General features: G+C 46.8%; 1 protein-coding gene across 4 annotated transcripts in view; it reads right to left on the bottom strand.

Annotated features, from left to right (window-relative positions):
• sog (short gastrulation) overlaps window positions 1-17,683 on the bottom strand; it is a 319,699-nt gene that overhangs the window by 172,963 nt on the left and 129,053 nt on the right. The gene's annotated exons all lie outside the window — the stretch shown is intronic.

Here is a 17,683-nt window from a genome sequence, read left to right as displayed (position 1 = left end):
AATGAATCAACGAAGGAAGGAAGGAAGGAAGGAAGGAAGGAAGGAAGGAAGCAAGGAAGGAAGGAAGGAAGGAAGGAAGGAAGGAAGGAAGGAATAACCCACTCAACGACGATAAATTTCAGTCGATCCCTACAGCGATCGTTCGCAAACTAATTCATGCGTCGTAAAGGCATGTATGTCTCAGTAGGTAATAGAGCTTGATTAGTTCCGACAACTTGTCTCTTCCTGCACACAAAGAACGCAGGGACTAAGTTCGACCAGCGCACTAAGCATTCACGTTAGCAAAAACAAAAAATCAGACTTCCCAGGATGTGCCTATTGATTCATTGATCACATATCAAATATATTTATATATAGGATCGCATACGACATGTGGGATTGTCGTATATTAGACGAAACATTGCATACAGGACTAACAAGGTGCACGGACTTAATACAGAATTTGTGCAGTCAACCAAGCTAGTCTTTACTCGCTTAGCCCAGGCATTTGCGCTAAAAACGCGAGTACTGCAGCTATCCATATAAACATTACCTTACGTCATTTTGATGCCTGGAATCAAAATAACGCGTAACACGCCTATACAGGTATTGTTTCTGCAACGTTACTTCCAGGGAGAAGCTGTATTTAGTCTGTATATGTACTATGTCCTTCCTTAACGCACGTACGCGATGGCCGCCGCACTATGATAACGTAAACGCCCTCGTTTGCCAAAGGAACAGAGCAGATAAGACCGATCGATAGATCACCACTCAGGCGTGCCACTGCTATGTATGCACGACGTGCTCCAGACGAATTAATCGCGCTCGTAGGCAAGCCTCCACGCCCAGGGTCGCCCTCTTACCCGGTCAGCGTAAACGTCGCGAGCATCGGGCGCTCTCTCCGGTCGGACAACCACCACACCTGCCTCCGCCATGCGTGGCCGCGTTTCGGTATAGCTCGCCACGGAATGGTTGCGTGCAGTGCTGCGTATGTCACAGCCGCCCGCTCAAGTTCTCGTAATGCGGAAGTTGCGGGAAAGCTCAAATAGTACGCCAGTAGTTAAGAGGCCAGGTGATTTAAGTCCCCAAAGTGGCTCGAAAATGCAGAACGAAAGCCTGGGCCGCTGCAACTAACATACCTCAGTTTTTATCTCAGTTTCCATATTTTCGTTCGTAAGTGCTCTTTGCCATTGGCTTTCCGGATACACCAATCACATGTCCCTTTCTCATATAATTTCATACAATATAATTTCAGAATCATATAATTTTCTCTTGCGAAAAAAATTCTCACGTAAGAGCAAATTCAAACCAGTAGTGATACCGGACACACAATTTTGCATGGGCCACCGGCCAATGAGACAAATAACTTACGAACGAAAACATTTCGTGCATTCAGCCTCGGATGTACAATGTGACAACAAGAAGTAATACCAGTAAAAGTAGGGAACCTTCATTCATACAAACGTACGTGCAAAGACTACCACAACTATAAGAGCTGATCCCAATTCTTGTGTTTGTTCCGCTCTCGTCCGTGTGTCTAAAGAATTCGGCTGCTTCTGCAACAATCGTTCAACCAGGTAGCCCCCCACCTTTATCTGCTTGGCAAGTTCACCATCTCAAACGAGCGGCCGTTCAGGAGAAGTTTGCACAAAACGCAGCTCATCTCGACTGTCACCTGCACGGAACTGGCAGCGTGTGGCTCTGCGCTGTGGGCTGCGCGGTTGCCCGTAGCCCCAGGCAAAGCGCGCGGCTTGAATGTGCGTAAGGCCGCAAACTCGCTCGAACCATGCCTTCTCCAGGCGCTCCGCACAGCTGTCGCCAAGTGCGGGAGGCGATGGGGGGAACAATCAGCGTTCGTTAAACTCCCACCGCACGGCGACCGCGAGGAGTTGAAACTCGGCCGCCCTCTGTAGCCCTCTAAACCCTTCGTGCCAGCATGCGCTGCGCGGCAATGTTTACCCGACGAATTTCGTGGGAGACCGCGGGAAGTCGGCGAGCAAACAGGGTGCAGTTATAAGTGCGGCTTACGAAACAGCGCGCATTCTAGAGAGAGAGAGAGAGAGAGAGAGACTTAAGTAAGAAACGAAAAGCAGAAAGAGTTGTTAACTAGACTAACTGTCCAGTTGGCTACTCCGCACTGTGGAGAAGGAGAAAGGGTACAAAAGATGACCACTAAAGATGTGAAGATATGGCAGGAATCTGACCGCACCAACACAAGGAAGCCCGCCTTACAACGATTGCACTCAACTTCGCAACGCCCAAACAGTTAAACAACACGGAAAATTGGAGCTACATACTGTCTTTGGTTTCTGGCGATGGAGCATCAAATTCTACAAAAACAAGTGAATGTTTTTTGACTTCAATGCAATTATTATAGTAAGCAATTATTTATATTGCCATTGCTTCGCTGAACTATCCAAAACTGAAAACTCTCTCCAGAGTACCAAAATCGATGCTATAGTCTATGCGTTAAGTCTCGCACACCTAAATCAGAACTTTGTGGTACCAAACTTATCGTGCAGCATGTATACATTGTGAAGTACAGTACTAACACAGTTCCGATGCTTTGAAACAAAAAGCCACAAGTGCTTCTACAGCAAATCTGGTTTACGTCGACTTAGACCAGGCTCCGAGCACTTTGTTTTTAATAAGGGGACGCTTGTCAAGTTTGTCGAGCGTGGTGCCGCGCGCCGTTCTTTGTGCAGAACAACAACAACGAGACCGACGTCCCAGCTGTGCGCATTCGAACGAGACATGGTTTAAAGGAACATGGGAGACAACACCCCTTGTTCATATGTTCGCTGAACGATGAGACTTCCATCTTTATGGTCTACTGTTGATCAGTTCTGATGAAAATTATACAAGAGGCGACCTCAAGAACTAAAAAAAAATTTTACACCGAAGCTGTTTATGACTAGGGCTCCGTAAAATTTTCATGTGTGCGAGCAAAAACTATCAACTTCAGCGATGGCTCGTGCCACTGCTCGTGCGTTCGTAGCCATCGTCTTTTTTCACAGCTGGCTTCGTGGCCGCTCATCGTGCCAGCCTTCCCATACTGACCCTCCCTCTGTGAAGTTGCTGACGGCAGTGGCCCACTGCCAGTGAGTGCGGTAATTTCGGCCTCAAATTTTTTGCCTCAATATATAGCGAAATGAAAACACGAATGTATATAACGAATGTATATAACGAATGTATATAACGAATGCATATAACGAACGTGTATAACGAACGTGTATAACGAATGCATTACACGAATGAGCGAGAATGTATAGAAATAAATGCGTGTGCGTACCTTTCGTCACGATGACCACCAATCAAGAAAATAAATGTGTTCGTACCTTTGTTCAAAATTCTGTATCACGTCTTTGTCGTGTGTCACACAGCTTCGTTGGTCATCCACCTTCGCAGAGTTGAATGGCTCATGATTTTTCTATGTAGTTTCTTTCACGTTGTTTAACATCGTATATATCATTACGTGCGACAAACATGAACGCCGCCTTGGTCACGTGCACAAGTTTTTGAACAACTTGAAGCATTGTTTGCCTTCACCATTGGTACCTGCAAGCTTACAATGATCAAAAATAAGAAGCCGAAGACTATTTATCACAGGTGTCTGGCTCAGGACCCTGTAACAGCGGCTACTCCATATTTTTCGCGGTAACTGATACGTGTTAGCCGAAACATCAATGTATTTTGTTGCACAACTTGAGGACGTATTTACGTACTTAACGCCACAGGAGGCAAGCACGAGACTTTGTTAAACGGGTACGAATTCACTACTGCTCGGATTCAATTCTGAAATTCGGACATGTGCTCTAAATTTAAATACAGTCGAACACGTATACAGCGAAATCGCCTGTATAACGAAGGATTTCGTTTTTCCTGGCCGAAATCATACCTCTCGCACGTATTTGCGACGCGTCCCCAGAGACGACCGCTGCAATGCATTCAACTGCCTGTACAGCGGAAGATTATAGGCGTCCCTGGCGGATTAAGCGCTAATTTACAACGAGCGCGTACAGCGGCAGCGCCAACGCCGTGCACAGCTGCCACCGAAGTATTAGCAAGCGTAACCGGAGTGAGCGTGCCAAAACGTCACGATGTACTGTTGCCACGTGGTCACCTTCTGCATCATGACGTCGTGGCACATACGTCGCCAGAGAAAAGAAACAGAAACTGCGACTGCGTTCACCAAAAAAAAAAAAAAGTCCTTACGTTAGAATTGTTCGTAAGAGCAGATTCCGGCCAATCCCGATGCAAGACAAATTATTAACGAAGACGGCCAGCCAAAGAACGTCTTACCAACGAAGAGCTTTGTGAATTCGGCCCTTGATTCGCAGCAAAAGTGTGCTATAGTAAATTATTTAAGGGGCTCTAACACTCCCTGGCATGTTCTTTTTCTAAGGTTTCGAGATCAAGGACCTTTCAATTAACGTAGAAAATTAAAGGTAAAAGACGTCCTGTCAGTATTCTTTTCCTTCTTTTTTTTAGCTGTTGGATACTACGAGCGTCAAAAGAACCGCGGAAGCAAACAAACACAACAAAATACGCTAGCAAGAAAAACTGGACCTTTCTTGCGTGCGTTGACAAGCATTAGTTTTTCCTCACCTCGCCCAGTTATATCCTAACAAGCAAAAAAAGATAACAACAGTGGCAAAGTCCGAGCACCTGCCTTGCGCATAGGTTTCCCCCAAGTAGGCCCACTTCGGCGCGAAGTTGCTAAACTTCTAGAACGTCAGCGGCTGCGCCGTCCTTTGGTTATAGTAGTTGCGTTGTGTCCGGGTTATGGCAAACACAGAGCTTCCTGGTTGATTGCATCGCGTGCATGCATCGAACGCGACACACTCCCGAGGCAGATGAGAGATTCTCGTGCGGCGTGTTCTTCGGCAGCTGGATTTCCCTCACGCCACGTCCGTGAGCGTGATGAATGACTCACGTCTGTAACCTTGCACGTTCTGCGGAAAGGACCGGCCTCGGGAGACAGTAGTATAACGCAACCACGCTAGCTATACAAATGGGACCCGCTCAAGCGGAACGGCAGTTCGAAAGTCACGCGAACGCAATCACGACCCGGCCCTATACGCACGTCGATAAACTAATCGAAACTAACGACAAGCTGTTAGTCACGCCTGGACAGAATGAATCTGCGAAAGGAGGACATTCTCGCAGCGGCGCCGAGATAGCATTAGCGAGTAAAACGAGAATGAGCGAAGTCTGAATTTGCCACAACGGCGTTACTCTGCTGTCGAGATCGAACTTGCCGCACCTATCTTCTTCAAGCGTTCGGAAAGAAATGGCGGACGCAAAACTGCGGACGCAATACAAATCTAGCACACAGCGCTTGTGCAGAAGTTATACAACAGAAAGCATCGCTAGTAAAAAAAAAATAAAAGAAAAGAATACCTTAGTTATAAACGCCGTGATGGGAAAAGACCGCGAGGAAAAACTTCGCGAGTCAGTTCTGGCCCCTCATTATTCACCTTTCTGATAAGGCGGAAGCTTTCTATGATTGTACTCCTCACGAAAGTCAACGCCTGTGTTTCCCACTGCTGGTTGTAAAGTTTTCATTTCTTGTCTTTTCTTTCTTTTTTTTCTTTTCTTCTTTGTTTATTTTTTCCCGAGTTTTTTATACTCCACCCGTACAACAACATTACTCGTAAGGACAAAAAAAAAATGTGGGCTAAAACGATTGAGAATTTTTTTTTTGTTGTTTTAGTATCTGCAAAAGCGAGCGAAAAAAAGAACATTGAACGAAACATTAATTCAATTCCATCATTGAGGCGTCCGAAGAAAAGAATTTTGCGACGCCGTGAGGAAATGAAATGACTCCTAAATGAGTAAGGCGAGCACTCGCTGTAGTGATTTCACAAAGCGCGACGAACAATGCAGCCGAGTTAAATTCAATGTGGCGCCTAAGGTGTGGTATGGTGAAACTTTATTCTGGTCCTTCGGAACACGCGCCAGCTCGTAGCAGGCCGCTCCCACGTAGTTACAGAAAGGCCGAGCCTCTCTGCTGCGCCGCGGGCCCAATGGACGGCCCACAGCTGTCCTTCAAGATCGGGGCCGCTTCAGGGCAGCCTCCCGTTTCGACGACGTGACGTCATCGCGTAACGTGGCGCACCGCCAGAGCTTGTGCTCTAAGTTAGCTACGCCTGAGCATAGCTCGCGAATATTGGTCGATTGTATCTCTGGATAGATTCTGTAAGGTATCGTAAATGAATAGACCACGTAACGAACACCTCCGCGGCTTTTCTTTTATAACCCGCATTACTTCTTGAAATTCGAAGTGTCTTGCGTGATGATGGAGGCAGAAAATTCTTCAACTTTTTTTCTCTCTTTTTTTTTATTTGTTTTAGGATAGTTTCCAGCGTTTCGTGATGTGTGTAGGCAATAAACGATGGTGGCCACTATACAGTTAAAATAGCTTAGGCATAAGGCAAAAGAGTATCAGCGTATGTGTCCCAGCTGCGTTTGAAGCCAGCTGTCTCAAAACCGGTGACGGATGACGCATAATAATTTTACGCCTTGTGGATTCACGTAAGGAAGGACAGCGCGGCCGTTGCGCCATATGCCTCAACGACGGCGGGCGAGGCCCTCGCCGTGGAATGTGCCGACGCGTGCGCACTACAGACTGGGCACGGAATCGCTGTCGCCACCGTCTACGTTCATCCCGGAACGTCAAACAGCGACCTTGAAGACTTTGTGATCGACACATTTCGGCGGGTCCTCCCGGTGGACCCAAAGCCCATCGTCATTGTGGGTGACTTGAACTCTGTGTGTCTCGTCCCGACGGAAAGTGGTTCTTAGCGTTTCCCGTGGAAAGGTTCGGCCTTCGATGTTACACCAAGACCAATGTATCTACGAAGCGCTATCGGTCGTCCGTGGACCTAACGTTCGCTAAGAACATCTCCAGTGTGGTCACAGAGCCCACGGCTGTCTATAATAGCGACCAGAAAGCCATAATTACTTTGGTCACGAGATAAGCGTAAATCCAAATAAATATAACAGCGTGCCCATTTGTGTTATATTGTTTTGTTGTTTTATTTTATTTGCCTTTGTTATAGACAGCTACACTGGTCATTCACCTTCGCATAGTGAAATGACTCTGAGCTTTTGTTATTATTTTTTATCTTTTTTCTTGAGCGAGCGTTTTTCTCTCACGGTATACACTGTCCAACGTTTCGGCTGTGCTGAACTACTTGAAGCCGCGTCCACCAGCCATGCACCAAAACAAGGTATCTTACCGACCATGATCATTAAAAGAAGAACACTGGAAAATGAAAACATAATATGGTTTAAATGACGTTGTGACCGCGGTGCACGGCTTTCCCAGTCCCTGGTTAGAACGTGAAATAAACCATGTTATGTTTCCGAACGTGACTTTCTTCATCTAATAATAATGGTCGGCAAGATTTCTTTTTTAATCATACATACATACACACATACATACATACATACATACATACATACATACATACATACATACATACATACATACATACATACATACATACATACATACATACGCACATACGCACATACATACGCACATACATACATACATACATACATACATACATACATACATACATACATACATACATACATACATACATACATACATACATACGCACATACATACATACACATACATACATACCTCACCGGAGCAACAGCGGCCCAGATTTTTTAATATATATTTGCGAAATACTGGCTTCTATAAACGGCATCCGCTGCCCCTTTTCACACGCAATGAACACGTAAAAAAATGACATAGTAAGCGATCTTGATTATTCTACGCTCTACTTCAGACTGTACTACTTGTAATACTCCGGCACCACAGCAAGCAGCCCTACTACTATGGGTTGGGCTCTAGGTTGTACAGCGTCAGGTTCACGCTGCGTTATTCCTGGATGATGTTTAGTGTAGCTCTTCGCAGGTTTTCAACGCTGCAGGACTCGTGCGTGTGTGTAATCAGCAGGTTGCAGCGTCATACGCTGCAGCACATCCCGAGCGACAGACCCACACGCCGTGCCTCCACTGGCCGTAGTTTCTTGTCTACTTGTGGTTGTACAGTAAGTAGAGTATAGCACTACAGCCTGCAGCCCTCCACTTTGGAGCACTCACTGGTGAAAAATTTGAGGTTGTAACACGTCGGCTGTATTAGTTCAGGCTGTATCTCTTTGGGCGGTAGAACAAGATAACTCGCCATTACTTCGCAGGCTGTATCCCTTTACGTAGTGCAGCAGGTTATATACAGCACTCTTAGCGGTAAAACTCAACACTACCACGTGGGTTGCAGCGGTGCAGGCTGTAGTATTCCGGGCTAAGGTACTTTAGGTTGTAACCTGGCTTTAGCACACAGGCCGCGGCACACAAATCTCTTCATTATTAGGCTTACAAGCAGCGTCAGTATATTTCCATCTTTTTTTCTTCCTGTATCCTTTCTCTTGTGTAGGGTAGCAAACCAAATGTCTTTCTTCCGGTTAACCTACCAGCATTTTCTATCTCAAATCTCTCTCTCTCTCACTCTCTCTTCAAAGTCGTCATTTCGATTAAAAAAAAAAAAACGTACTCAAGAACTGCTGCCGAACTGTCTTTGCACGTAAGCACAGAGAGCAAGCCGAGACGTGACACTAAACGCAACAGAAACAAAGGCAAATTCGAGAGAAAGCCACACATGCTGTGCGCGCGTACGTCATTAATAAATCGCCCAAATCTTTGGCCGCCAGGCTGTGTGAGAGGGATGTTTTCGAGTGCTGGGGAACGGCAACCGGTAGACACCCATACTGGTAACCAATCCAAAACACCGCCAGGAAACAACCTGTTGTTCCCCTAATCGCTCGTGACAACCTGTTGCAGAGTTTCTACTCACGTCTGCTTGCGAGCAACTTTCTTCGCGTTTCCTTCCCCCTCCCCCCCCCAAAAAAAAAGCGCAAACTATCATTGTTTAGTAACCGAAGCCCCGAACTAACCCTTCACAGAAGCACGCTCACTCGCACAACAAATTATTTCCTCGTCATCTGCTCGCCGTCCGCTCGTCGTCTGCTTCTCACTGTTTACCTTTTTGGCCCGCCTTCCGTTTACTCTGAGCAATATTAATTGAAGCAGACGCACACATGTGCTCGTGAGTTCCAACAGCGTAAGAGGTGCAAGTTGCGCCCCGCTCGACGTGTTCCCGTATAAATCCCATAATTTCCATCGCGTGCGCCAGCTGCTGGGGATTTACTTTGCCTGTCGCTACGTAATTAGTCGGGAGAACGAGTGGTGTTGTACTTCCACGGGTAGGAACAAAAAAATTAACCGAGCCTGCGCGCGACAGCAAACGCGCTGCGATCACGTGCACCTTTTGTCCCTAATGAGAGTTGTTATGCCTGCTTTTTGGTTCCGCGACAGTTAAAAGCAGTTCTTCTTGTCTTCAATAATAATAATAATAATAATTATTATTATTATTATTATTATTATTATTATTATTATTATTATTATTATTATTATTATTATTATTATTATTATTATTATTATTATTATAACATGCCTACGTGAATGCACTAATATAATAAGCGACGGATTCAAAAACGACCTCTCGGCTTCTCCTTCGGACACTCTAGCTTCGCCGTGAAGACAGCTCGCCACCGTCGCGTCGTCAATCATCAGTGCGCCATGCTCCCAGAAACTAATGATTCAGCGGGAAGCGAGGGAGCGTGAAGAAGGAGAGAGATACTACAACACGCCCCCCCCCCCCCCCCCCCTCCAATACTAACCTCTTCCTGCCCCAATAACCCCGCATCCACACGCAGTTCATATATCACAACGTTGATTTATCCCTTCTTTTTCCCCCCCCTTTCACTTTCAGGTTTCTTTTACGGCGTCCACGAAGGCCTCTAATAACCCTGCGTTCGTTTCTGTGTTTCGATAATGCGCTAGGAGCGCATTCGCGTATGTAGGGGGGAGCGATCATTCGGCAGGATTTGGATGAATTCCGATAATTAGGTATAGCCTCTTGATCGGCCCACCCACCACCAGATACTCTCTCTCAATCATAAATCTCCAGCCATCGCACCACTCTTCCCTGGCTTTTCCTTTTTTTTTTCTTAACATCCTCCATTTGCCCCTCCTGCAAATCACCGCTGTTTCTTCACCTCACACTCTCCAACCCTCACGCACGCACGCACATACAGCACAAATACATTAACAAATACACTCCACCACGTACCCACGCCGAGCGGACACACATAAGAAGTGCGCACAAACACCCCCACACACACACACACACTTCAACCATCGATCACGTCACCCCCCGCTGGAGTTCCGAAAGCAGCAGTCTCATTTCCGCAAGCCGTTTTTCACGTCGGCTCATTATAAGTCAAATTTCATATTTTTCCCCCGTCTGAGTCTTTCGCTTCACTCTCTCTCTCTCTCTCTCTCTCCCTATCTTGATTTCTCTGTGTTTAGTATTAAGCTTTACAAATATCCTACGTTTTCGTTGTACAAAGCTCTACTTTCTTGTTGTTATTGTTTTTCTTTCTCTCACACTTTTCTTCTTAGTGATTGACGTTTTGTTGAAATCGCGATACGTGGCAGGCATAACCCATTTCTGCGGCGAAAAGCCTCTAACGCGCGGTGCGGAATATTCCTTGTATACGGCGCCGTACACTTATCGTACTGCTTTTCTTTTTAGGCCATTGTTTTTTCTTCAACCTAAGCCTCGTCGCGCCGTTGATATAACTAAATAAAAGTCATTACCCCGGACGCTGTTCTCTTCCCCCTTGCATATCGGTAACGGTGCTGGCTGGCGTGAATGATAACCCGGTGGCACAAATTCAATAAGCAGTGCTGGCGTCCTATGCGTGCGCACCGTACTATCCTCGGCCAACTGCTCTAATATATATTCCCATAACGGGATACCTATGTTGTATTCAACCATTTAAGGCACATCCCCAAGTCATATACGTTATATAGGGTTATAGGGCATATAGTATATAACTATAACTATGTAACTATATAGTTATAGTTCTATGGGGCATATAGTATGTGCATATCTCGCATTGTGTGTGTGCGTGCGTGTGCGTGCGTGCGTTTGCCCTCGCATCTCTCACTGAATCTTTCCGTTCCCATTAGGCGCGTACTTCGCGCAGGCACAAGGGAGCGTAAAACTTCAATACGGCTGCAAGAACGCCAGTTCAATGGGCACCGCAAATGACGACATCCGCTTTGAACGTGTTCTCTTCGATCGTAGAGTCACTGCACTACAATGAAGCGAAAGTGAAGATCAGTGCAACTTTAAAGCAAGAGAAAGTACGAAGGCCAGAAGTTGGCCCGCGTGTTATCTTTATTTCGCTTTTCTATCGTATCCCTTAGCAGGCTTCCGAATTTCTCTCGCCACTTTAGGCAGCAACGAGAGGTAACGACCCGCCTGTTTCCCCGATAAGCCTCGCCTCTCATTAACGTGAGCCCCAGCTGTTTTCCTGTGGATATCTCGGAGAAACTGTCTTCCGTGCGGTAAGCGCCTTCTCTCTTTTCTTCTTCTCTTTCCACTCGTCTCCGCCGCTCTCCATTATCTCTCTCTCGATACTCCCAGTAAACAACAAGCATGCGTTTGATACATTATCCTCGCATAGCGATAAGAGCTCCTCCCTGGCACGCTTGCTTTCCCGCATGGGTTCCGGACTTTTTTGATAAGCGGAGCAACCCCTTTTCTCGCCTTTTATCTTGCAGCAGTCTGCTGTCCTCGTATAAATATTCACACGTTCATAAAGCTAGTAAATGGAAGGAATGTGCTGCCAAGTGGTTTCTTTAAGTCGTTCCCTAATGCGCTTGCTTACGAATAGTCAACATGAAGGTTGACGAACACCTCTCTGCGCAGATCGTCTATTCTTTAAAGCTATTAAAATTCGGTGTGTTCCATTGCTAGGAATAATTGGGCGATCCTAAACGCTGCTTTATAGTGCGCTGAACGCCATTGACCCAGAATAGGCAGATAAGAATGAGCAACGCCGAAATCCTCGGGAAATAAAAGCGGGGAACGTGCTTTAGCGTCACAATCGAATCAGTACAACGTCGACTGCTGTCTCGGCCGTTGTGTTCTTTTCTATTTCTTTTTTTTAATGCTTCTTTTTGAAATAATCGCAAGCGCCAAATATGTAACACCGACAAAGCATGCAGCCGTATATCGATATGACAGATATGCTCCTCTCTTTGCGTTTCGACGGCTAAATACAATAGCCCCGATTACAATAACAATAGAAATAAAGCGGCAGGCTTCTCTTCACGTTTTGTTGCCGTCCCGACTCGTCAATTTTCGTGACAATACGTACGCGGTAGCGTCAAACTTCAGGGAGTGAGAGCGAAATGCGTTCAACTTCCTTTTTCTTTTCGTTCTTTCTTCGTTTTTTTTTTTTTTTTTTTTACATGCGAAAGCGTCAAATGACTCACTGAGCGAAAAACATTTTTGGGGGCACCAAAGAAATTCTTGTGACGTCTAAATGCGAGAGCATTACTTTTCGCCGAGTGTGTCGCTGAGATTAGTGTTGCCGCGAAATGTTGCTGAGTTTAGTGCTGCTGCGTTATGTTTCCGAGTGTCATATTGCTGCTTATGAGGTCGCTACAACTCAATACGACAAACCGGCCATACTGCGATCTCTCAGCTGAGTTTCATTCGCGGCGCTCTCATTAACGCATTGCTTTACGTGCACTGCGCTGAGTGTTCATTCTCGGTGACACCCCTTTTCGGCACGATGACACCACTTTGCCGAGCGATGACAGTACTTTTCTGAGCGGCACCACGGTGCCGACACTACATTTCTTCATCGGGTTCGTAGGCAAACTCCACCTCATACTCCTGAGGGGTGTCGTAGTCGTCGTTGGACGTGTACTTGAAGCCCGTTGAATATTATTCGTTGTCCTCCCCCATGGCCTCCGGCAACGGCGTCTGCGGGTCAAAGTTGATCGACAGTAGCTCGGCCTTGGGATCGGAGTAGATGCGTACCTTACTTCGTGCACCGTTTGTGGCATGTTCTCGAACGCCAAGTCGATTCCGGTTCCTCGCGAAGTTGTGATTGTATCTATCGGAGAGGCGAGTCTTAAGTTGTGATAGGCACGCATTGCGCCGATGAACGCTGATATTGAACGGGCGTCCCGATTGAAGTCTCCTACGACGAGTATGGACGTACTGCAGCGTCGTCTAGTGAATCGCCCACCAGGCAGAGGCCAAACGCGTGCACAGCCTCCGAAGATATTCATCACTGTCGCCATTTGTTTCTCATGCATGTTCAAATGTAATGAACCAATATTGATTTGACACTACTCATAATTCCATGCAATAAACAAAAAAACAGTTGCAACAGTGGCGCAATACAACGGCGGTGTAGTGGCTAGCAAGCGGGGACGGTGGAGTACAGGATCGAATCCTCACCGAGGAGCCCTTTTTCTTTTAGATGAAGATGGCGGAATTTGTGTGCTCTTTTTCTGCGACGCCTTTTTTTGCCACAGCTTCCCGATAACGGCGCCGTCGCACAATGAATCAAGTAATGGCCTCGCATTTAAAAGGCGGCGTCTGTAGAAGCGAAACGGCACCTAAATTCCCATTGGCTGCGAAACTAGGGCCGCATTGGTCCCTCGTCACACAGATGGCGCTAAGCCCCACGAACCGCGGATGAACCTCCATGTTTTGCACGTATGGGCTTCTGCGGACGCTTCACTACCAGGTATATTTGCCTTGCAGCCCCGACGGAGCAGAGCAGGATAAAGGGAACACCTGTTGCAGTAGCGCGTCAGGTGATGCGCGAGGGGAAAGGGCGTTGCCGCGACGCCACGTCACCCTCGCTCTCACGCTCGGAAGCCTGTGCCATCCGTGCGTTCCTTGTCCGCGCAAGCTCCCGCCCGCGTTGTAACTGCACCTCGGTAAGGCCAAATCAAAACGTGCCAAGCGTCTCAAAGCGTTCGCTTGCCCGCGAGGAGTTCGCAAGAATCGCTCAGCGGCGTTCAATTGGGCATAAACGGTTTTTTTTTTTTTGCATTAGGAACTCGTCAGAAGTGCTTAAGTATACTCAGATCTCTTTTCCTCCAGTCACGTTAGACTTTTGTTCTGCTGCAAACACTGAAGGCGTTCCATGAAAACGAGAACTACAAAGAAAAAAGCAATAAATTCTACAAAAAAGAAAACGCTTCTCCGAGATTTGGATGCACCAAAGCAAGCGGCGCAGTTATCCCAGCAACGTTATACTTGCTTGTTCGCTGTCCCATAACTGTATACAAACCGGAAGGCGGGCTACTTTAGAACCGCTTATCTCAAGACAAGATTTCTTAAATACAGACAGCTGCCTTGTTTTCCTACATTATAAACACGCCGGTGTGTTAAACACGTACAAACTTATTAAGCTAACAACAAAAGAAGAAAAATAACGTATATGTAATAAAGCGAGAAAAACAAATAAAGCGGATCGGAGAACGGCTGTTTCCTTCGCCAGGACGAAGTACAATACGAGCGAGCTGAAACAACATACTCCTGCTGGAGTGTGCACAACACGGCGCAGAAACGGATAAACAAACTAAGTGGCGCAGTTGCGACACCTCGCAAGTAACCGAAAATATGAACATCAAGCAAGCGAGGGGTCGTCGGGGACATTGCCAAACTAGGAAATGAAGCCGGCCAAGTAACGGCAACTGTGGACGAGGCAAGAGAAAAAGGCGACAACAGCGCATTGTGCGTCAGTAGCCGAGATAACGGTATATATATATATATATATATATATATATATATATATATATATATATATATATATATATATATATATATATATATATATATATATATACGAGGCATAAACCGACCAGGCTGCGAAAATCGAGCGGCGGGAATTGACCGGGATAGTTATGAGTGACCGAAAAGCATAGCAACTCCTGACATGCACTCGCTGTTTATAAACAAGTCCCTATGAGCCAAACAATTCAGGTCGTGAAGCTGGAACAAACAAACAAATTACGGGTATGTAGTTTCTAGAACCGCCTAAAATGTAGAAAGAAAAGAAGGCCCCGACATTTAGAGCAGGCTGGAGCGGCAAGAAACGATGAAAAGCCACGAGAGAGATGCAGAACAGCAACATTTCAGCACGCAGAGCGCGTTCCAGCCTTAGCACGTGTCTTCAATTATTTCGAAGGAAATTCGGCATGTGTCACGACTTATGCTTCCAGCGCTTTGGGGAAAACAGAGGAGCGAATGCGACGACGTAGTGTAATGAGATATCGAGGCTAAAAAAATGTAACAAGAGCGAGAGCTCCTACAGCGATAAGCGAAAGCACGAGTGCTCGGCGACGCAGAAAGAGAAAACGCTAAAAAAAAAAGAAGAGATAAATTCGAGGGCACATCGCATAACAAGAGAAAGTTAGAGTAAATAGAGACACAGAAAGGGTTCAAGTGCTGGCGCTATCCCGAAGCACCAGGACGAGATCCCGCAACGTGCTTCTTTCCGCGATATGTTTCTGGAAAAAAAGGAGTTCGGTAGGGGAATCGGAGGAGAAGGGGTGAAGTGAGCGAAATGCTGCCGACTCTTCCCCGCATGCCGGTCCACTGAGGCCCGCTGCCCTATTTGAAAACCAAATCAGGTCACTTTCTGACAGCAAGAACGTTGAACATCGCGCCCTTACTATATACGACGCCCTCCATCGTTTTTTTTCCTCCATTCCATTTTTATTCGTTGCTTGTAATCGCCCTTGCGTTTCTTGCCACTCGTTTTTCTTTTATTTCTTGAACTGTCTTCAGCACGTAAGAATCGCACAGACGTCGAAGAAGCCAGCAAAGCTTATAGAGCAGCTCCAGTGACAGAGAAAGAAGGTGGCAGCGCGCCGTGTTCAAACACACACCTCCGGCAACGCAACCTTCTCCGGTGCTTGCACTCTCATTGCCCCCGAGTCATACGCGAGGTATTGCTAGGAGCATCCGACACCGTCGCCATCAAATTTTCGACTGAGAGTTTTTGTCCAAGAGCGTGACTTCAGTCCTGGGTTCTAGAAGAAGAGAAAAAGGTTTGTTCCTATATTGCTGTCTTCTTTATTTGTTTCTGTGTGTGTTCGCCCCCTTCGCTGGGTCACCGGATACCCGTCCGTACTCGGCTCTGCAGCTACTCGCAGAAAGGACAGCGGCCTGCCCCTGATACACTAAAATTAAAAACCCGTCGCTCTAAGAATTCACGTCTCCTTGCACCACCTTCTCGCGCATACAGCAATTTAAAAGTTAGAGAAACCGACGACGTAATAGCTGCCATGATTTCCAATGCCATAATGATCACGAAATCATATTTACTGCTCTTGCGTTGTGTCCAATTGAAGGCCGTCTTTCTCGGTCAGTATGGGTCAGTACCCGTATTGCAGATTTGTAGCGCGTGCGGCATTGCTGCTACCCCTCATTCATTAATTCATTAAGTAATTCATTTAATTCATTCATTCATTCACTCATTCATTCATTCATTCAATCACAAAACTTTATTGCAGTCCTGAAGCCCAGTCTTTTCAAACCGAGGGGAGCCGCGTCCACGTCGGCACCGTCAGGCCGAGCCTTATGGCGCCATCGCGGACCCTCTGGACAGCCCGTAGTTGATCTTGATATGAAGAGCTTGATATCATCTTGTGCCAGTAAAGCCATTTTTCTTCGGGGTCGGCGAGAGTCGTGGGACAGCCCGCCAGCATGTGTGTGATGTCAATGATACCATCGCACACGTTACATTCGTTCCTAATTTCTCTTTCAGGGTGAATTTAATTTTGGAATACGGAGTGGGGTACGTCCCGGTTTGCAGTAAACGTAGCGTGACTGCCTCAGCCCTGTTCAACTTAAAGTGTGGCAGTGGGAAATGCCTACGCCCCAAGTAGTAGTATTTAGTGATGTCGTTGTAAGTTAGTAAATGACCTTTACCCTCCCCGGAGTGGTAGCGGGCGTCGGTTCGGTTCTGACCGGCACGGCAAATAAGTCCTCGTGCCAGGTCGTTCGTCACCACGTTGAGGTTGAGGCGAGTCTCATCAACTTGCCCCTTAATTCAAAACGTTCAAGAAACGCACGCTTCTCGAAATAGAAAAAAAAATGAGATACACTTTTTTTTTTTGCCAGAACAACCAACTTGCAAAGAACAGACCACGATCTGTCTGCATTCGGCACTCCCTCCTGAGAACGGCGCGCCCGGAGAGCGTGCGCGATCACTCACGCGAGTTATCGCGCGATGCAAGAACCTGGCCGAACGTGGCCGAACGTCCCCGAACGTCGCCGATGAGCTAACTAGGCCGAATACTCTGCAGATTTTACCGCCATTGATGTGTGGCATTCAGACCAAGTATAAAAGAAATAGCGGCTGCCGTGTTCGCGCGAAGTCATCTTGTCGTACCAAGAACGAAGCGAAAACACGTAAGCGCGCTGTGGTTTTCTCATTGCAAAGCTCAGGCTGTAATACTGCAAATTCAACCACAGCGCACGCATACGAGGGCGCAAGAGCACGTATACACAGGACCAGCGCTGTTGTTGTCGCGTGCCCGCTTATTTGCGCCGGTTGAATTTGCAGCGTGTCGCACCGACCGGCCAAAACTGAAGCATACTCGTCGTGCTTGAGTTCTAGCGTCATGAGTGCGCGCCCAGATCCAGATTTAACTGGCCCTCATTCTTTTCGTTGGCTTGTTTGATTGTTCATGCAAAAACCTTTAGCCAGGCACACGTTTGTTCACAGGC

This window comes from Dermacentor andersoni, chromosome 3, assembly GCF_023375885.2.
Source record: "Dermacentor andersoni chromosome 3, qqDerAnde1_hic_scaffold, whole genome shotgun sequence".
Classification (NCBI taxonomy): Eukaryota; Metazoa; Arthropoda; class Arachnida; order Ixodida; family Ixodidae; genus Dermacentor; species Dermacentor andersoni.
This window is presented reverse-complemented; position numbering and strand designations above follow the sequence as displayed.